General features: G+C 36.3%; 1 long non-coding RNA gene and 1 pseudogene across 2 annotated transcripts; one reads left to right on the forward strand and one right to left on the reverse strand.

Moving 5' to 3' along the window:
- Nucleotides 1–10859: 10859 nt before the first annotated feature.
- On the forward strand, nucleotides 10860–15915 carry LOC109169368 (annotated as a pseudogene).
- A 412-nt stretch (nucleotides 15916–16327) lies between these two features.
- Nucleotides 16328–17276, reverse strand: LOC109169353. 2 transcript variants are annotated; one of them, XR_002052222.1, is made up of 4 exons: nucleotides 17233–17276; nucleotides 16791–16871; nucleotides 16599–16652; nucleotides 16328–16483 (listed from the first exon to the last, which is right to left on the reverse strand). It is a non-coding gene; the product is annotated as an uncharacterized LOC109169353 (long non-coding RNA). The 2 variants fall into 2 exon arrangements; XR_002052221.1 differs by lacking the exon at nucleotides 17233–17276 and having other exon boundaries at nucleotides 16791–17006.
- Between the last annotated feature and the right edge of the window lie 5782 nt (nucleotides 17277–23058).

The following is a 23058-nucleotide window of genomic DNA, read 5'->3' on the forward strand; positions in this document are numbered from 1 at the left end:
AATATGTGCGCGGCATCATTTTGTTATTTATGTCCGGGGTCTTATTTCCGGATACTACAAAAAACAAAATAAAATTATATCTACTAGATATGTTAGAAGACCTTTCATCGGCTGGTCAATATAGTTGGGGATCCGCGGTGCTTGCATTCCTGTACAGATCACTTTGCCGCGCAGCTAATTTTGAGCATTCTATCGCCGGGGGATGCTTAACTTTGCTACAGTTGTGGGCGTGGGAGCGTTTGCCTTGCACGCGGCCCTCTAACGTTATTCCAGACGCCAACCTAAACGATGGACCGTATGGTGCACGGTACGCAGTTTATCGAACCACTAAATGCCTAAAAACGTAATAACATCATTTTTCGTATGTAGGTGGCACTGTCGGCACAGGTGGACATTTACGTCTACACACACGCTAGTGACATACCGAGACTTATTTGATAGGTGTCAAACTGATAACGTATGTAAATCAATTGATTAAATGTATGCAGATATACGTATAACCCTACATACATACATATATATATATATATATATATATATATATATATATATATATATATATATATATATATATATATATATTTATATATACATATATATATACACGTACGTATATATATATATATATATATATATATATATATATATATATATATATATGTATATATATATATCTATATATATATACATATATATATATATATATATATATATATATATATATATATATATATATATATATATATATATATATATGTATGTACGTATACATACGTATAATTCTTTGAGTAGATAAACATACAGTTTAGTTCTGTACGTATGTACGTAATATGTGACCGATTTATTTTCATTGTAGTTTGTGTGGCAGCCATACAATGTAGACACCTTGCCACTTTGTTCTCGGGCCGGACGGGAAATTTGGACGGCACGTGTTCCGTTACTATTTTTTTTTGCGGTAGAGTGGCATTATCCTTATAGGGTTCTCCGGCAGTTTGGCGGGTACCAAGATATTCCAGATCATGTTGTGTACGACCCCAATTTGCACAAATTCGACGGTCGTTCCAGGATTAGTGATTGGGCAACTCACCACCAAGTACATGTTGCTGTCTGGGAAAACCGTTACAACAACGTCATTGCAATTGCCCCACATGGACCTTTAGGTCCATACTGTAGTTTGGCCTACGAACATTGGTTCTACAGGGTCGGCAGACGTTTGATTGGAAATCCCGAACATCAACATCCGGAAGGATACATTCACGCATCACCGTCATACGCGGCCACGGTTAAACGCAAAATATGTTAACGTTATCTTTTTAATAATCTGGGTTTATGTTTGTCACTTTCTAACCCCATCAGTAACATTATTTGTAGGTTGAAGCTATGCGCCACATCCACATATGTGGAGAAATGGCGACTGAGACCGGACAATATGAACGATTTATGCATGAAGTCCAAGAAACTGCCCGGTCAGAACTGAACCGTCTAAACTATGGCTATCTGATGGACTTTCCTCGTCCAGAGAATTACGAGGAAATTTTTTACCAACCGGTCCAGCAAGTGCGACACGCTGACCGAAGGAGGGACGTGAACAGGCGGGGAAATCGACCTCAGGGTGGTCATCGTCGTCAGGAGGTACCCCCAATGAACAACAGCGACGACGATATCCCCGGGGAGGAACAGGGTGAACACCAACAGGGCGGACAGCAGGAAAATGTTTTTGGACAGCAATATACGGACGGGAACACACAACTTCAAGTACAACATTTTCCCATACCACATTCCCCCAATAGGATGCTTACTCCGTATATGCCATTGCCTTATTCTGAGGTCGGAGAATCCTCGCATGAAATGCCGGTACACGCTGGTCGTCAAATGGCCGGTCCCCCTCATGTGTTGTGCAACCAGCCTTTTTCTCACCCCTCTATACATGAGTTGAATGAGTTGTATAGCGCGGACGAACTGTTGGATCAATCACAAGTGGTTAATCCTACGCAAGACACCCAAGCAACAGTCGTCCAGTATCAACGCCGGAATCCATCACGCACTACTAGGCGCCCCCCCTGTGGAACGTAAATGTGTTGTACAATTTCGGATCATAAATCTTTGTTATATAATAGGTGTTTTTTACCATAAAGCCCCCTAAAATATAAGGACACTCCAAAAAAATATTTTAACAAATTGTGCGAAACCCAAAAAAAAAATTCATTTTCCTTACACATTATTATATAGATGTGACAGCCGGTACTTGCTGTCACATGTGGGGGCGTGCCACCGAAATTATGACAGCAAAATCGGCTGTCACATTGGTCATGGTGGGTCATCGGTGACACCGGTCATTCGGGACACCACCTTGGTACTTTAAATGTTTAGAATAATTAATTTAATAGTATCGAACTGTCTTAAACAAACACAAACATAATATTTAATAACACGCAAATGACACATAGTCAATGGCGCCCGAAATATAAACGCACGAAAATAACTACATACCAAACTGGTCTATTACAACAAAATTAAAATGGACACTGGAATCCTAGTCACGACCATAAGTTTCCCGTTCCACAATATGATTCCTATTCACGACCGGACCTCGTTACGTGAATACATAATCTAACATCATGATTTGCTGATCGGCAAATGCCACATCTTCTTCCTTCCAAATCCATTTCGTTTCGAATTCTTCTGCTGGGACGCCTACCACGTCTTTGGGGAACACTTTGCGGTGGCAACACTTTGTATGGCATGACCGCCCAATACTCTTCAGACAACAGAGGCATTATAGTTCCTTCGTAGCATTTAATATAATTGTGAAGGGAATATTTTTCTGGAACCATACCATCGGGGACTCTTCCAACATAATGAGAAGCCGCGTGTGCGTGCACACGCGGTAATCCATCAACTGCCCATTGACCGCAGCTACAGTATCCCGAATGCATGTTAACGGTTTCAAACTTTGGCATGCCCGAAGGTGTAACGACGCCCTGTATTGCAATTGCATAAACCCCCTGAACGTCATCGTGACGTTTGACTTTTGCGCGAAACTTGTGTGAATCCCTTTTCAACATTTCGTCTATAATTTTCTTTGGCCATTGCAAGCCGGCTTGATGCATCAACAGTCCCTTGGTTCGCCGTTCCGCAAATTGCAACGCCAATTTCTCTACCGTCACCTTCACAATGGCCGACACGGGAAGGAATCGAACACCTTTTAACGTGTTGTTGAAAGATTCGGAATTGTTAGTGGTCATTAAACCATGGCGAAAACCACCGTCATGGCTAAGGGTCCAAAACCGCGGTGGTATTTCATTCAGGTAATTGTATGCCGCCTCATCAACAGCCCGAATTGTGCTCATTGTCGAATTAAAACCCTGCTCATCAAGTGCACACCCCGCTTGCCAAACCAAACTTTTCAATTCCTTGTTCTTGAATTTCGTCATCACATTTGACCGGAGATGCCGGAGGCAGTATCGTCGTTGTACTCTTGGTTCTTGCAGTTCTGGTACTTCGCGAAACGCCACGTCAATCCCACCGTGCCGATCGGAAATAATGCATATATGTTCCCGATCCCCGAACACATGTGTTGCTAACAATTTCAAGAACCACGTCCAACTATCCCCGGTCTCAGCGTCGACTATCGAATATGCAATCGGATAGATCTCTTTGTTAGCATTATACCCAACCGCTAGTAAGAGATGGCCTCCGTACTTCCCGTACAAATGCGTACCATCTATGGTTAGAATGGGCAACCAATATTTAAACCCGTTCAACGCGGGCTTAACTGCCCAAAACGCGTACTTGAACTCAAACTCATTCGGACTCCCTGTGGCGACCAATTCAAAATCAACAGCAGATTCGGGGTTCATTTGTTGAACAGCGAGAAGAAGTTTTGGAATTACATTGTACGACTCATCCCACTTCCCGTACAGATTTTCCAACGCCAGAATCTTTACATACCACGCCTTCTTGTACCCAACACGCACACCCCAGTGTCCATGAACATCATTGATAATATATTTAATCTTGTACTGGGGATCGCCTTCAATTTTAGAAAGGATGAAGTCCGCGATGACTCTGCTAGTTAGGTTGTAGTCCGCTCCCCCTTTCGTATAATCAACCTGACATGTGTGCTCTGCATGATACTTTTTGACCTTCCACTTTTCCGTGTTGTTAATTTGGCCGGCTGTAATCGTCCACTTACACTGCTCTGGATACAAACATCCCGCCTTCCAATATTTTGCCCTTTTGCACACAGTCGTGAAATGCTTATGCGTATTTAGATTATGGTGTGTCACCATTGCCTTCAACATTGCGTAACTGTAGAATATCATGCCAGTATGTAGGGACGAAGTTCCCTGTTGAACACCATGACCATACGGTTCATCGTCATCGTCAGAAGGCACACCAGACGTTGGTGCGAAAGAGGATTCAACGATTATTTGTTCCGTTGGACTGTCACACATGTCATCAGAAGGAGCGTAGTCATTATCATCGTCTCCGGAGGATTCCCAAAATCCAAAATCATCCCCCCCATTTGTCTCCGTAAAATCACCCGCTTCGGCATGGACGTGTTGGAAATTGTAATCCAATGTTGATTGGGGCAATGTTGAACGCGATGGCCCTCCGATATGTGTATGCCCCCTAATCCCCGGTAGTGGATCCAAAGACATTCCCCTCGGGAACAAGTCCAAAGCACGGTCACTGCCACCAACGCTTAGATTCATATTAGGGGCTGAGACCGTTTCCCGTTTAGCAAACACAACTATTTGTACAGGACACATAGACATCGCACCCATAAAATATGACCATGACTGATTATTATTAATTGGAAACGGGAAAACAATGCCGCCATCTTGTAATGGATTTTGCTGAAATTTTCCCCAAATCTTAACATTCTCATATTCCACGCGAATTTGAAGAGATATATTGATCCCCGCCACTAGTTCCTCATATGCGCTTGATTTCGAAAGAAACAACACATTTTGCGGCAGAATATTGAAGTCAATATCATTCGAAGAATCATGTGCAGTTGAAGAACATACTAACACCGGAACGTTCGGACCTACATAACAAAACATAAATATAAGACACAAACATTAATCGAACAAATTAAATTCGTTACAGATTCATACCTTCCATTTGGTAATGAGTTCCCTGCATAACATAATTAACAAATTAACAAATGATTAATCCAATCAAACTGATGATATAATTATAATACACACATACATGAATGACCTAACCGAAAATGTCTTCAAAATTAAATTATGCAATTGAGAAACAAAAAATAACACCAACAAAACTACACACTTGCAATTGTGAAAAAACTACCGCAAATATTTACCACTCACCCACCACAATAAAAATTACATACAACGACGAAACCCACTACCGTGGGTCTCGTCGTTGCACGCCTGACAAGCCCATGTGGCCTGTCAGGGATGTGACAGCCCATGTGGGCTGACGGAAAAGTGACAAGGCCATGCGGCCTTGTCACTTATTTGACAGCCCACTTGGGCTGTCAACAATAAAGAAACCACGTGGGCCTGTCATAATTTGACAGGCCCACGTGGCTATCATCAAGGCTGTCACCGGCGTGACAGCCTTCATAAAATAGGGCTGTCAGCTATGCTGACAGCCCATGTGTTAAGGGACAGCCCCCATGTGGGTTGTCCATTTTATTACTATCAATGTATTTATCCCAAAAAATATATAGATATATAAGTTTTTTTTTTTGAATTTTTTTCATATATATAAAAACCCACATTCGATCCGTCGTTTTATAAATCTTTGCCTATAAATATTTTGAGTCTTTTGATTTTTCATCACATAAACAATCAACAATCGGTCGTCTACATTTCAGTAATGTTATATACAAACGTGTCTTCAGTTTTTTTTGCTCTATTGGTTTTAAGCCCGGCTTCTAATTTCTCCAATCTCAATTTCTATTTTCCGTTACACGACAATGAATTGGCCTTGGAGTGGTAGAGGATTCCAACTAAATTTCGCGATTGGTGATCGGCATGTTGAGGAAACGTAACCCCTGTAGCCGAAGGAAGAGGGAGGAAAAGAAAGCGGCCAATGCCTCCTCTCTGGACAAATTCATCCGCCACATGAAATTCGAGACAGATTCTTAAATACTAGAATTCTACTACTAAATTTCACGTGGTTTGATATCAGTTGAATCTGCTCCCTCGGGTTGGACCTCAGGTTACGTTTCAGCTTCTTCAAACTCAGCGAAAATACATCGACGTTTATTCTGTGTAGACTAAGTTCATTTCTGTACATATTATTGTTTTGTAAATTTTTTTGTTGCTCTAATAATGTATGCTTCGATAGTATTCTAAATTTTAACTTCCGGTATTTATTGTATCTGTCGATTGGTTGTAATTAATTTTGTGAAATTCAAATACATCCAAATAAATAATTTGTTCTCCGCCTATAAATATCCACCATATCATTCATGCACTTTGCACTCTACTTTTTTACGACGAGAGCATTTCACAACAGCCTTTCACGGGACAATCAATGGCATGTATTTTTCCGTTTATCTACCTTTTCTTTGCATTACACCGATGTCGATACAGTTATGTTTAATACTAGGGAAAGACATATGTGGTGTTCGTCGGTCGGCAACCAGGGATCTATGACAACTGGGAGGATGCCAAGGCCCAAGTACATCGTTATAGCGATAATTTATACAAATCGTTTACCTCCAAAGACGACGCCGTTCGCGCCTTCAACATATTTAGGGCCAACCGACAACAGCATTTCCAGCAAGCCGGTTCAGGTGGCTGTTCCACTTCGAATTCATCGAACAAGAACTGGACCGTGCGAATAATGATCACGTCAACAGAATCCATTCAATCGTTGAAGATTTTAAACAACTACTTTCAAAATAAAATCACATGTACGTAAATGTTGTACATCTAAGGAGTTGTATGTGTTCCTTTAAGCAAATTATGTCACAAAAATCCCATAATTTAGGTTTTTTCGACACATTAAAACAAAATCAGAACGGTGTTAACCATCCGGTCTGAAAATTTAAAAAAAAATAAAACTTAAACGATATTTGTAGCAGGACGAAGTTACTATTTGCTTAATACTGAGCACAAAACGCAAGATGGACTTGCATTTTCATCCAAAGTGTCATTGTAACATCACATCAATGTGACACGCCATCACTGCTGACTACCCTTCACTGCGTCCCAGGTAAAACGCAACTGGGACTTGCATTTCATAGGTTAACGCAAGGCCCATTTGCGTTTTATGCTAAAACACAAGGCCCAGTTGCGTTTTACAAACCTTCATATTTTGCCTACAAATACCATTGCGTTCGAGGCTTTTCAATAAAACCAACGTATTCTTTTACACCGCATTGTTACTTCAATTTTTTTTAGTATGTTTAAATCTTTTAATTTTTGCGTCTTTGGTATGTTTAAATCGTGTTCACAATGAATTTCAACTAAATTTCGCGAATACGACGACGCCGAAATGCCATCCTCCGATTGCCCTAGCAGACATAGTTGAGTCATTGTTGGGAGCAGTATACATCGACTGGGGATGATCAGTGAACAGTTTGCACTTACAAATGCTGCACTACATACTTTAACATGGTATTTTAATTTTACTTAGACTATTTTAATATATCTTACCGTTTTTTAGGGTATTTCCAACTACCACAATACTCACCAATTTTAATATCGTACTACTTCTGCACATTAATTGTTATTCAACTACTCTATATTTACAATCTTGGAAACCGCACCTAGGGGCAAAACGCAAGTGCCTCATGCGTTTTCAATTTCTATAATTCTATAAATAAGTCATGTCCTCTAAACTCCAACTACATCCTCTATCATGCTTAAACTACCAATGTATACTTGTTACTTTTGCTTGTCAAAATTCGAAATATCCAAACAATCCCCACGCATTCATCTGTTTTTTATATTTCAACCAACAATTGAGGAATATAATTTCACCGCCAGTAAGTTGCATAAATAAATTTACATACATATATTTCGTGTTTACATTTACAAATTGGGTTATCAGTATTTTTTTCTAATCTCTTACCAATATTTGCTTGCAGGTACAAAACATGACAATCGGTTCCCAATTAATTCTCGCGAAAAATTCTTGGTTCACAATTAAGTCTCGCGACATATAATATTATGTATTCATAATACATATGCCGTGAGCTGCAAAATATATATGAAAAAACAACCGTGATGGATGTTATGACAGACTACACAAACTGTCATTGTCACGTTTGTTTATTTCAATAATAAACTTAATTAACCCGGTAACTGAACCCAATGCTGTTGCAGTTACTGCTTCCTTAGTATTCCTTGGCCAGGAAATGATCCTAGCCGGACTTGCACTGTCGACAATGAATACTATACACTTTTATTACTTCATTTGTAAAGTACACAGAATATGAATTGTACCTGAACATTATATTGAAATAAAATATATCATGGCCTACTTCATTGTTTATATTACCATTTTCATTGCACATCTCCACTTCAGTTTATATATATATATATATATATATATATATATATATATATATATATATATATATATATATATATATATATATATATATATATATATATATTCGGCTGTTTTATACTTACTATTCGGCTGTTTTATACTTACTAATCATATACATTTCAAAGCCCGGTTAACCAAAACCATTCAAAACTATTAACAGATAACAATCTCACACACTAACAGGTGCTTCGAATAGGTATTGAACCAAGGCCTATTAGCCCTAACGCACTTTCAAATACAAACTACACCAACTGCGCAACCGAACCATTTCTTACCATAACTCTAATTTTTTTTTAGTAAGGGTACTCTACACTTTCAACCATAATTTATTCCCAACACTGCATACGTTAGGTTTCGAACAAAGGCCAAGCGGCATGTAGCACCCATTCAAATACATTGTAAACCAACTACACACCCAATCACTCTTTATACATTTCACAAAAATATTAAAAATATAGCGTCTCAATAACTATAAAAACAAAAACCAAATTGCTACTCATCAAGTTTTGACCCAAAGCAAATGCTATACCAAACAACCAAATTCACACGCTAAACCAACTAAGCAACACATCACTTAGTTCACATTTTACTACAGTATTATACATAAACCCACCTACTACACACTAAAAATCAACATGTGCTAACGATAGGTTTCAAAACAAGGCCACTTAGCCAAACAAGCATTCTCAATCACAAAGCTTAACCTACTATGCAACACCACATTCTATTTATATTTGTCTTTTTTATTATATATACTCAAAACAATGAACAGTACTAAACATTACGCAACAATATAAACAACTCCGATTAGACGACGATCAGTCAGGGTTCGCCGGAGGCTGTAAAACGCATCTGCTAATAGCGTTTTACGTAGTACTTAAAAAACGCAATTCGTTTTTGCGTTTTTGCACACTTTTCCGGCGACGTACGGCGGTAAAGAAAACGCATTTGGGTCTTGCGTTTTACGTATTCACATGTACAATACGTAAAACTCAACTCCCAATTGCGTTTTAGCGTATTCCCTACGTATTTTGAAAAACGCAACCACCAGTTGCGTTTTCTGTATTTAACAAAAAAAAAAATACGGATGAAATACGTTCAAAAACGCAACTCTCAATAGAGTTTTGCATATTTCTGTCAAAAAAAAAGTCAATACATATTTTGGCTAATTCTCAAGCTTTTCTACACATTCTTGTCTTTTACTCTGCAAAGAAACAAATAATATATATGTATATGTACTAAGTTGCATGCAGCAAACCAAAGGAATTGATTTGTTTCGTTAAACAATTCGGCGAAACTTGTTTTATTTCCAACATTCAAAATGTTGAACACGAAAGATGGTACTTTGATTTGTTTCGTTAATCAATTCGGCTAAACTTTCATTTCCAACATTCAAGATGTTGAACACGAAAGATTGTACAGCACGAAAGAATGTACAGAAACATTAACACGACTGGTTATCAAAAATCAACGAAAGCATTGATTCGTATAACCCAACGAAACAAACAAAATGCATGCCATCAACTCGTTAAACCCGAATCTTTCGATTCGTTAAATAAACGAACTTGATACAACCGAATCCATCGTTTGAATAACGATTTGTGTACAACGATTAGTACGCAACATTCATATTTCCCAACTTACTTTCTACCAAATTAAAATAATATTTATAACTCCACAACTCCAAATATTATTTAAGTTTTTCATAGTAGTTCATCTGAACCATTAATTCTCATTACTATATAAATCTCTAACATACTCTTTTACTTTGCTAATGCCTCATGAAGAAGATGAGTTGCCATCTACATGTACGAAGGAATTCCCCTGTGGAAGTGTGGGTACTCTGGTGTTCCCTTTTGCTCCACACACGCACCCTCATTGTGGTTTGATTGCGGTGGATTGTGATGCTAAACCACTTCCAACACTCCAGTTGGGAACGGGGGGAGATTGATATCAGTTTGTGAGTAATGACTTGGCTCCCAATACTATATTCCTTGAAGACTTGAAGCTTCAGGGACTCCTTGAGAGCGGTAATTACTCAAATTTAAACTACACCCTCCAATTTCCTAATTCTCAGTCTATCACATTCCGCAATTTGGGAGCAAACCCCTTTTTGGAATGCAATCACAGTCAAGCTTATGATACCGGCAATTATGAAAGGGTTAACTGTACTGAAGGATTTAGTTTGAAGTATAAAAGTGAGTTGGTTCCAGAGAATAATCCCAAATGTGATACTGCGGCTAACTGTACCCTGTATCCATCTCCAATTCTTGTCAAACAAACAAATGCTCTGTTAACTGCTCAATTCGGACTCTACTTACAAGTCACCTCCGTGCTATGTCTGTTATTACTATGGAGGATTCCAATGTACAGCAGGCACCAACAATAATTCTCAATGTACAAAAGGTAAACACTCTATCCTGGAGGATTCCTATTTTCTTTTAACAAATTTATGCTTATTTATTTATGTGTATATATAGTGAGAGTATTAAAGTAAAATGATACTCATTTTAAATTTGCTCCTGCTAGGCTAGCTGTATTCGGTTGCTATGGCTATCCTTATCCCAAAAATTTCTCTCACTTTCTAAAATGGGTCCCACTTCTACATCATCAATTTTGTATATAATAAAATAATATTAAAAGAAATAATAAAAATAAAAAAGACATAAAAAGTTGTACAGTTGTCCTTTTGCAGCTTTTTCTTTCATTAGCAAATTCTCTCTCCTATTTCTATTTTAGCAATTCTCTCTCCAATTTCAATACACATCAACATAAAAAAAGAATAAAAAAATGTATTCTCTCTCTTCCATGTCATTTAGAAAGGGGTAAAATTTTTGGGATGGGGTTAGCCTAACTCCAATTATTATTATTGAAAAACTAAATGTTTGGTTTAACTGCACAATTTGGACTACTTAAAGCTTTCCATGACTGTGTTTATGGAGAAGGGCAATGCACAACAGACAGCAAAAATGAATCTCAGTGTAAAAAAGGTAACACACTTGTCCTGCAACTATCATCTTGTGTTTATCTCTTTATTTTCATCCTATTTATATTCAAATCTTCTAGTACAAGAGTCATCAGATATTAATGTTGCATACTTGCATGTTACTTTCTTGTGTATCATAACAATTCTTTTATAAAAATGGCATGTACCTAATGTTTTCTTGCTTATTTACAAACCGTGCAATTTCTACAGGAAGGAGCAAGCTGAGACTGGTTCTAATCACTGGTAAGTTATTGAACTTTGTATAACCCTCATGTATAACTAAAGTAATAACCACCTGCATTCACCTACTTTAATTTGTCTACATTTCTGCGGAAGTGAGAACCAGCTGTTAAGTTCTTTTTTTTTTTTTTTTTTTTTTTTTTTCAAATCTTCAGTACTTTCAGGTGGTTTAGGACTGAGCCTTGTAAGTTTAGCTATCTTTGTTGTTTGGCGACTCAAGAAATTGCCATTTTGTGCTTGCACGGATATGATAACTGAAATAAAGAATTATCAAGGTGTTGAAGAGTTTCTAAGAAACCATGGACCCCTTGCTCCAAAAAGATTCAGTTATTCAGAAGTAAAGAAAATGACAAACTCCTTCAAGGATGAACTTGGTCAAGGAGGTTTTGGCTCGGTGTATAAGGGAAAGTTGCACAATGGATGTTATGTGGCAGTTAAGGTTTTGAAGGAACTAAGAACCACTGGGGAAGAATTCACCAATGAAGTGGCAAGCATTAGTAGGACTTCTCATGTTAATATTGTCACTCTTATTGGGTTTTGCTTTGAAGGTAGAAAAAGAGCTCTTGTCTATGAGTTCATGCTTAATGGATCTCTTGAAAAGTTTATTTATAACAATAAATCTCTGACGGGTCGTCAGTTGGAATGGAACATGTTATATAAAATTTCAATAGGTATAGCTCGTGGGTTAGAGTACTTGCATAGTTGGTTGCAACACGCGAATTTTACACTTGGATATAAAGCCCCACAATATTCTTCTAGATGAAGACTTCACTCCCAAACTTTCAGATTTTGGTCTTGCTAAGTTATGCACCAAGCAAGAGAGCATTGTGTCAATCCATGGTGCACGGGGAACTATTGGATATATTGCGTGCTCCAGAAGTTGTTTGTAGGAATATTGGAGGAGTCGCTCAGAAGTCAGATGTGTACAGTTATGGGATGATGATTCTTGAAATGGTTGGTGGAAGAAAGAATGTTGATGTTGGAGTTAGTCGCAACAGTAAAACATACTTTCCACATTGGATTTACACACGGTTTGTGTTAGATGATGAGCTTGGATTGAATGGAGTAACGAATGAAGAGGAGAATGAGTTTGCAAGAAAGATGGTAATAGTTAGCTTGTGGTGCATACAAATTGATCCATCAACTAGACCATCAATGTCAAGGGTAATGGAGATGTTAGAAGGTAAATTAGAATATTTACAAATCCCACCTCAGCCTTACCTCTACTCTTCCACAAGATCTGAGGAACAACACTCATCATCTTCTGTGTATATTACCTAGTATACTTGACTTTTTGGTGCACTATATATGGTATTGCTTTTCATACATAGCAACATATTTTCATTACTGCGTATGATGCTAAGACTTGAAAGAACACGTTTTGAAATATATCTGTATGTTGATCAATCTTGTTCATAGTTAAATTAGTATGTTGTGAGTTACAGTGAAAGAGAAAATTTGTATGCTGTTTTATAGTCACACTAGCTAAATATATGCAATGTAGTCACGAAAGATGTGGCAGAGTGGGTGGAGTATTTTTTCATATCTAAAAGTCATGAGTTTGGTTATTACTAATACTAGTAGTTGTACCCGTGCGATGCACGGACATATGATATAGTAGTAAGATTAATCGTAGTGATAAAAAAAAATACAATAATAGTATATGAATTAATTATTAAAAAACGTAGAACATTGCAAGTGTTTTATACATTATTGAAAATTTCTTTCTATATGACATTTTTAATTGTAATTACAGATGGTACATTATTCCCACATATCAAAATTTTTAATCCCCTCAGATTACTTAGAAATGAGATTGCTACATACATTTAACCATGATTAAAGATCGGCTTTCTAAAAAACAAACCCACGTGTGATAATGTTTGACCTTGACTTTATTTATTGTCATGGCGTATGATAGTCTCAAAGAGAATTGCTTTCTTTGAAACTTGAAAGGCAATCTTGAATCGGAAGGTGTTAACGACATTCGAGGAATTAAAACCTTTGTTCATGCATTCGTTCCACACATGATTTGAGCTTCCAAAACATGAATAGCCAACCTTGTACCATTTCATAGTCCCAATGAGTGATCAATATTTCTCAATAGCATGACAGATGACCCAACTTGATTTCTTTCATTTTTTTTCCTAAATAATACAGCCCAATACTAACCCAATAATGCAGCTCATAACCCGAACCCAATAAAACCATATATAAAATGTTTTCTCCTAACTCTAAGACCATCTCTAACCATCTCCATCAGATTTTATATCAAAAGGAATATTCTCTGTATATTTTTACACCAATTTTTTTCATATCCAACCCATTACAACAATGTTATTTTATAATATTTAATAAACAAATATACTACTTAATATAATAAATTCTTGGCCCAAGCTTTATTTCATTCATATTTTGTTCAAAATAATCCGGTTATATAAACTAACCCATTAATGTAGCAAAACCTAAGACCATCTCTAACCGTATGCACCAAATTCTGCAACAAATTTTACACCAAAATTAATATTGTCAGTATATTCTTACACTTTGTTTTATAACTTTCATAAATATAATTAAGACTTTGTTTTAAGACTTTGTTTTACCAATTATTTTATTCCATAATAATAAATCATAGAACATCCATTACATTCAATTTTCAGATGCCCTGACTTTGAAGATGTTTACCTCTTCATTAGTGTCTTAAGTTTAACAAATAATCAAATAATTCAATTACACTTGCTTAAAATAGTTACGCAATTGTTTTTTTTTTTTCTATAATCAATTAATCATCGAATAAGATCATATCTGTTGTTTTATCTCTTTTTTTTTTTTTTTTTTTTTGGTAGGGATCTGTTGTTTTATCTCTGTTTTTTTGTAAACGACATTTTTAGTCATACTTACAGATGGTACATTATCCCCACATATCAAAATTTGTAATCCTTTAGATTAATCACTCTTGAAATTGCTACATACATAATTATATTACATGTCAATGATCCATACAGCACATTAACCATAAACAGAAAATAGATATGACATTTAATACCAATAAATAAATTCGTTGGTGTACATTGACTCAAAAAAATAATATGTACATTATTGAGAGCATACTATTAAATAATTTACTTCCAGTAAATAAATAATACAAAACATCATATATGAAAAATGTCTTATAAGAGTCATGGTCCACACATCTATAATTAATTCATTTGCATAAATTAGCCTACTTCATGATCAATCAAACAGTGGTTAAAAAACACTAATTTGTAGCCCTTTAGCTGTATTTAAAAATCCAAAAAAAAAAAAACAAAAAAACAAACTTCACTGTTCAATTTAGTTTTCTATTGCTGTGCCATAAAAAACAACTATAGGGCATCAGATGAATGTTCTATTGCTTTGCCATAAATTGAAAATGTAAAGATTCTCAAATACTTTAATTTTGAGAACTGTTTTATCAATTAGAATAATAGAAGATAAACCTAAGGCATCAGAATGATGTTATTCTCACTATCTGCCATCAACTTATAAACTTGAAGCAACATACTATATAGCAGCTTAGTGCAAGGCAGCTCAGTCTATATTCTATTATAATAGAGGCTAATCTTTCTAAGCATGGTGTTAAAAGTCAGTAGAATAAGAATATATTTTGGTTAAAGTGTTGTGGTTTCTAATGATTCTATATAAATCATAAATGCCCTACAAAGGTTTAAATTTCAAAAATCTATTTCTATTAAAATGCCTTCCTGACCGTTTTAGTTTCAAATTAGATGGTGATGTTAAACTCTGCAGCTCTTACGATGTCACTCAAGTATTGTTCAATCAAGATTATGAGGAGTTTGTCAATTTCAGGGAAAGGTAGGTTAAAATCCAAACCGTATCATGTTTCTATGTCTTATATTTGACTCTAATATTGGGTTTGATGTGAGTAGTCTTGCTGATAGAGAATTCCATACTCCAATGAAAAGTATTAATTTTCTGTCCAGTCCCAACTACAACAATGCAAATGATGGCTCAACAAGTCAACCATTTGAGGTGGTTACTATTAGTGATTTATATGACAGACAAGAGGTACTACTTAAACTAAAATTTGACTTTAATGTTGATGCTATGACTTTTTGTAGGGACCTATGCTGACTTAATTTAATTAAGTCAGTGCCTGGAAGATTAACTTAGAAAGTATGCCACTTTGTCATTGATTGACAAAGTAGATGGTTTGTACTAACTGTCAGACGTGATTATATTTTTCTGGGGAGAAAAATATACATAGAATGCAAGTACCACACAAACTCTGAAGTCAATTCTATCTGCCGCGATAAGTAAGCTGATGGGAGTAATACGATGACAAGATCAAAGGCAGAATGTACACCAACAGTGGCCAAAGAAGTTTTTTTAAATTACTTAGATTAGTTCTTATCTAATCTATAAGCATAGATTAGATCTATATTGTATTTTACATATTAGCAAGCAAATTTATGTGGAATACAAATAGAAGTCATTTAATTATTATAAATACTGGAACTCATTTTGAGTAATGCAAATAAAAGTGTGTCAAGTAACAGGTAAATACAAATACAACTATTTCATGAGTGATAGAATTAACACTTAAAATCTCATTTGACCAACCAATTACCAATTACTAAAAAGAAATACTTACTACATGAATCTTTAAATGTTAAGTAACACATTCCTGATGTGAAGTGAAAACTCCTGTTGAAAAAGAAAGGAAGATTGTGTTTCTGAGTGTAATCAATGATCACTTGAGCAAACAAATTGTGTCAATAAACCTTTACTAAATGAAAGTATAGTAGTTGAATCACACAACTAAAATGAAGTTGAAACATCATATTTAGATTTGGAGAAAAGCATAGGGCTATTACTGTAAAAAAAAAAAAAAAAAAAAAAAAAAGTTAAGAATGAGTTATCAATTCTAAAATAAAAAATTAGATAAAATAAAAAGGACAATCCAAAACCAAAGAAATACTGAAATAGATAATTTAAAAATGAAAATACTGACATTTTGATGAGATTAGTTTCAAGAATACATTGATGTTGCGCCTGAAGTCCAAGCTAGAATGTTGACTCTTGTGTGTCAATACTCCATCAAAAAAAAAAAAAAAATTGTTAATGAAGTCAAAAACAAAGTTAAAGTACAAAGGGAATTCAGAAATAAGAGATGACAAGTACTGTCCACTTTTTCAGATGAATTCCTATCAATGTCAACTAAAATAATGTCATAAATCATAGTGATACAATTAACGTTGTCTCATTAGAAGTTAATACACAAACATGTGATATACCTAAACTAATACTATACACAAAATCATTGAGCAAAGAATACTCTTTCTAAGTCAATGAGGAAGATAACTTCATTGGGAAAGGAAGAACACAATAGCTAACAAAGATAACTCTTGAAATTTGTTAACCTTTCTTCATGTTTCTCTTAAAATTTTGTTCACCTTAGAAGGATTTCTCTCTTCCTGAAGCTATCTCCAACCTGTTTCTTCAACAATAGAAAACAAATTTGAGGTCAAACCAATGTTTAACATGTCAAATAAGTAATCAAAAACACGATTATTAACATAGGGTAAATAGCAGAGAGATCTAATCAATCAAAACAATTATCTATGACAACTCAATACCAAAATAATCTATGACAGCTCAATACCAAAATAGCAGAGATCTAATCAATCAAAACAATTATCTATGACAACTCAAAACAATTATCAAAAAACATGATGAAATTACAGATCATCAGACAGTCAATGGCAACTTATTTGCTGTTACCATTTACTGTATGAACAGGGTGATCGTAATCTAAGATCATTTAGAAAAAAATTAATAATAAAAGGCATCAGATTAGTTATAATCCTCACCTTCCATACAAAGTTTTGGGAACAGAAATCTTGAGAATGGTATCAGAATTCTATTTTCATCATATGCCAACAGTAAATAATTTTTTTCAAAATTAACAATAACCTGTGAGTGATATAGTTGAATTTTTCATCTTATGCTATCAATACTTGTGATAAAACAGTTAAACTTAAACCTATGGCATCCGAACTCTTATTTCATCATATGCCAAGAAATTTGAAACAACAGTAATCATTATGGCATCAGAACTCTGTGTTATAATAAATGAAATTTGAAAGTAATCATTACTTATTTATAAGCATTTAAACTGCAAATGAGAATGTGTACGTGATTCTATAAAAACACAGATTTGCAGCAATTGGAATGAAAACACAACAACAGTATGAGGCAAATATTTGGTTCAGTTATTATAGGCAGCAAGAGGAAGCATAGCATATCAGACAAAGGTAACATAACACCACATCAGTTCAAATTTAGATTTTTACCAGTTACAACTTATTTGAGCTTCTGAAATGATCTTTCCATGCCTTTGTCATTCTTGGCTGTATATATGTTCTTCTTGGCTGCACTGAAATATGTATGTATTCATAAATAACTTTGTGAGCTTGCATGTTCAATATTATGGAAAAAAACAGTATATATATTGTTTCATTCATAGAAAAAACCTACGATTCTGCCAATTCCTAGCTAAAAACCCCGAAATAGAGTATTTACGAACTATTATTCCTAAATTATAAAAAACCTAATTCAAATAAGAGCATCATTAGAATAGTACTGTTTTTTGGCAAAAAAAAAAATGTAAAAGCAATATAAATTTGGAAAAAAATAACTTATCTTAAACAAAAAAAAACATGAATCGCCGGAAAAAAATCGAGATGGGTTAGTCGGAAATGATTTACGACTATAACTCGGACAGAACCTGAGACTCGATCAGAGTTGTGTAACGAACCTTTCTTAATTATAAGGTTCAAAACGCAATGTTTGATAAACAAGCAGTTAGGGCAGTTAAATAAAACGCAGCGTTTGAGATAGAAGTAGTTAGGCAGTTGTAAGGGTGAAAAGTCAAATCTGCCCCTGGCCGTTACTGCTTAAACTACCCGACTGTAACCGTTGTTGTTGTTGAATGAATATACATCACTTTCCTTTTCTCTTCTATTAGCAATTGTAACAGTTGGTATCAGAGCTCATGACGAACACACGCCGCGACTTCGACGAAGCTGCAAGACACATCACTGAGATCCAAGAACAAGTTCAGAATATGCAAGTTCAGATGAACGATAGCCAGAGAGCTCAGGCAGAGACCTTGGGAGCATTCCAGACAGGCTTCCAGGCGTTCCAAGCTGAGGTTAGGCAGTGAATGAGGAACATGACGGCTCCGGGACCCGTCGACCCGCCACCGGAAGTCCATACGCAACATTCCGAAGCCGGAAACACCTCCATCAACCCCCAAATCAGGATCAATCGCCCCTCCACAGGTAACCGGCAGATCCCTAATCTTGTTGATGTTGCTTCTGGAATACAGAGGGGGAATGCTCAGGATCCACCTAGGCCATTGCTGCGTAACAATGAGGAGTACTTGAGAGCTCCTAAGAACAGAGCTAAACAGAGCATACAAAAATTCAAAGAAAGCTTTCCATCTCAAGAGCTAAAATTGATATATTCTTTGTGAGATAAACACTCAGAGTGATACAGAGCTTACAAAAGAAATATCCAAGAGTGTTAAAATCTTCATCAACTACAAGAGACTCAGCGCACCATTGAAGATCATCTACAGAGTCTCAAAGTTGGAAACAAGGCAAAACTTGTTTTGGAGCAAAACAAGGGAAAGGAGGAAAGTAACACGGAGTTGTGAAATCCTGGATTGTCACACGGAGTTGTGAGATCCGAAGCAGCAGTGTCGGAAGACATTCGGCGTGATTAGTGCGGGCTTTGTGATCAAAGCACTAGATCACAGAAGGATACGTTTCTACCGGATCGTAGAAGACAGGGGGAAAGTAACACGGAGTTGTGAAATCCTGGGAAAGTAACGCGGCGACGTGAAACCCGAAGCAGCAGTGTTGGAGGCACTGGGCGTGATTAGTGTGGGCTTAGTGATCAAAGCACTAGATCACGGAAATTCATTGTATCTTGGAACCAAGAAGTGGTGGATATAGTGAATTGCTCTTGGAGATAAGAGCAAGTGGAGTAGGAGGATTACATCACCTCGCGAACCACTATAAATTGCCTTGTGTTCTTTACTGCTTTCTTTACTTACTGCTCTTGCTTGCTTCTCACGAGAATAATCTTGACACGATCTACACACACACCGTATCGTTTATTATTTCCGCTGTGCACCGGACTCTAACAATCTAGTTAAGAGTCTTGGTATCTCTGCTGCCTCTGCAATTGTTGTATTGTGCTAAAAAGTTGGAAAGTCTATTCACCCCCCTCTAGACTTTCACCTTACCTCTTTTGGGACCAACAATTGGTATCAGAGCCGGTGCCTATCCGAGTCAGAATTTGTCTCTAACTGATACCAACAATTGGTATCAGAGCCTGTAGCCTATTTGAGTCAGCTTGGTTTTGACCAATACCAACAATCGGACAAAACTAGTTGCCGCTTTGGGTCAACCTGTTTCTGACTGCTAGGCAGATCCATCTTACCCAGTGTGTGTAAATTGGATTATTTATCTCTCGCACTCACCGAGAAGATGAATAAAGATTTAGCTCAAAATATGTTATTCTCGCTTGATAAATTTGATGATTGGAAAGTTCGTATGCAGGTTCATCTATCTGCTTTACATGATGAAATGTGGGAAGTTATCTCTAACGGCCCGATCGAAATATTGAAAGTAAATACGGCTTTTCTTCTATCACCGGATGCTCAACAATTCGTACCAAAGCCAAAACTGGAATGGACATCGGATGATAGAAAGAGGAACAATCTTGACAACATTGCCAAAGATATTCTGTTCAAAGCCATTGATGATACAATATTCCCAAAAGTTCGAAAATGTACAAGTGCAAAAGAAATTTGGGATACTCTCATCAAGATCGGAGAAGGAGATGAACAAGAGAAAGATAATAAGCTCACTATTGCTATAAAGAAGTTCGAAGACTTCAAGATGCTCTCAAACGAATCCATTATTGATATGGAAGCTAGAATGATCAAAATTCTTGGAGAAATTAATGACCTTGGCAAAAATATTAGCCAAAAGGAAATTAATCTCAAAGTTCTACGAGGCTTACCATCTATATGGGACATGAAGGTTACGGCTATGCGAGATCACCGAGATCTAAGAATTTTGTCAACCGACAAATTATTTAGTGATCTAAAAGCATATGAGTTTGAAATGAAAGCCAAAGATGATGAAGCGCATGAAATTCGAAATCCAGCTCTAATGGCCGAACAACCATCAACCTCCAGGTCAGTAGATAATATTGATTTTATAGCTGACGAACAATTTGCTCTTTTTGTGAAAAAGTTCAAAAGGTTCATGCGAAAAGGAGACAACAAAAATTCTGCTCGTGGAAAATTCGTCTCTCACACGTCACAAGAAGAAAAAGTTGAAGAAAACAACAATTTATGCTACAATTGCCGCAAACCCGGACATTTCAAAATAAATTGTCCGTATACGATCGTTAGCAAGTATCAGGCATAAATGTTGAATCTACACCGAATAAATCCGAAAGCAAAGATCGAAGGTTCAAGCGCGACAAAAGAAAAGCTCTCGTTAGCAATGAACCAAATGAAAATGATGAGTCGAATGGATTTTCATCAAGTGATGAAAGTTCAAGTTCGGAAGATGACACGGCTCTAGTATGTAAGTCAATTGAGTTGAGTTCAAGTGAAGATTGCTTTATGGCTCTTGGAGCAGAGGAAGAAGAGGTAACATCTAATTCTTTCAATTCCGTTAGTTCCTCTTTTTCTCGTGAATCTATTGACAACCTAATGCGAGATTGTCAAGAGATTATGCTCACTCATCCTCAACTCAAGGAGCGCAATAATATTCTAATTCTTGAAAAAGAAGAGATGAATAAAAAATTGCAAGATGCTTTACTTGAAGTGAGTAACTTGAAGAGTGAAAATATTCAACTTCAAGAAGAGTGTAAAGCAAGAGAGGTTAGAGAACATAACCTTCGGGCTACCATTGCTACGTTTACTAATTCGTCCAAAATTATGGATAAAATGGTAGACATGCAAAAGCCATCAGGAGATAGAACCGAAATCGGTTATGACTCCAATGTTCTCAAACCCCTCCGAAACTGACTAATCTTACTACTCCTTTAACCAATAAAGTGCAAGTGGTAAAATTTGTTAAAAGTTAGTATAGCACAATGAGATAAGGACTTGGCTATCATGAGAAAGCAAAGTTGAATGTTGATAGGCCGAAACAGTTCAATAATACGGCAAAGCAACAAAAATTCTTCAAGCAAAGATATGCCAAAGAGTAAAGTGCAAAAAGAATTTTTAGAAAAGAGGGAAGCTTTTCTAGAAAAGGAGATGGAAGATTTTATTCCACTCAAAAGGATTGGTTGTGTAAATCTTGTTTTAATGCTTCTTATAGACCAAAGCAACAATCCTCTTCCCAGGTTCAAAATCCGGCGCCAAAAATGTTCTCAAAAGTTAATTATGATTATCGTGTTTCAAATGGTTACAAACCGCCTTATCTTAATTCAATAGGATCTAGGTGGGTTTGGTTACAAAAAATTACTAACAACAAAGGACCCAAGCAAGTGTGGGTACCTAAAACCAACTAATCTTTTTTGTAGGATGTTTGGTACATCGATAGTGGTTGTTCACGCCACATGACTAGAAGTAAATCATATCTAGTGAACTTCAAGAAAATCGATGGACCAAAAGTTATATTTGGAGGAAATCAAAATTATGAAACTACAAAAGGAGTTGGTACAATTGAAAGAAATGGTTTAAAGATCGAAGATGTTTCATTTGTGGAAGGCCTGGAATTCAATTTGTTGAGCACTATTTAATTTTGTGATAAAGGCTATCTTGTGGAATTTTCCAAAGATAATTGCCTAATAAAAAATGAGCTCTCAAATGAAGTTGTGCTCACTGGAAAAAGGCGAAATAATATGTATGTTGTTGATTGGAGCACAAGCAAAGATTCAGTATGCTTAATGGCAAGATATTCGAATGAAGCAAATTGGGAATGGCACAGAAAGCTCAATCAATTAAACTTCAAGACTATCAATCAGCTTGCAAAGAAAAATCTAGTTGAAGGACTACCAAGTATTATCTTCAAGAAAGACCAAGTGTGTGATGCATGTCAACGCGGAAAGCAAATCAAATCATCATTCAAGTCTAAGACGCACAAATCAACATCAAGACCGCTAAGCTTGTTACACATGGACTTATTTGGACCGGTTGATCCAATAAGTGTAAGTGGTAAGAAATATACTCTTGTTGTTAT

This window comes from Ipomoea nil, unplaced genomic scaffold (genome assembly GCF_001879475.1).
Source record: "Ipomoea nil cultivar Tokyo-kokei standard unplaced genomic scaffold, Asagao_1.1 scaffold3314, whole genome shotgun sequence".
NCBI classification, from domain to species: domain Eukaryota; kingdom Viridiplantae; phylum Streptophyta; class Magnoliopsida; order Solanales; family Convolvulaceae; genus Ipomoea; species Ipomoea nil.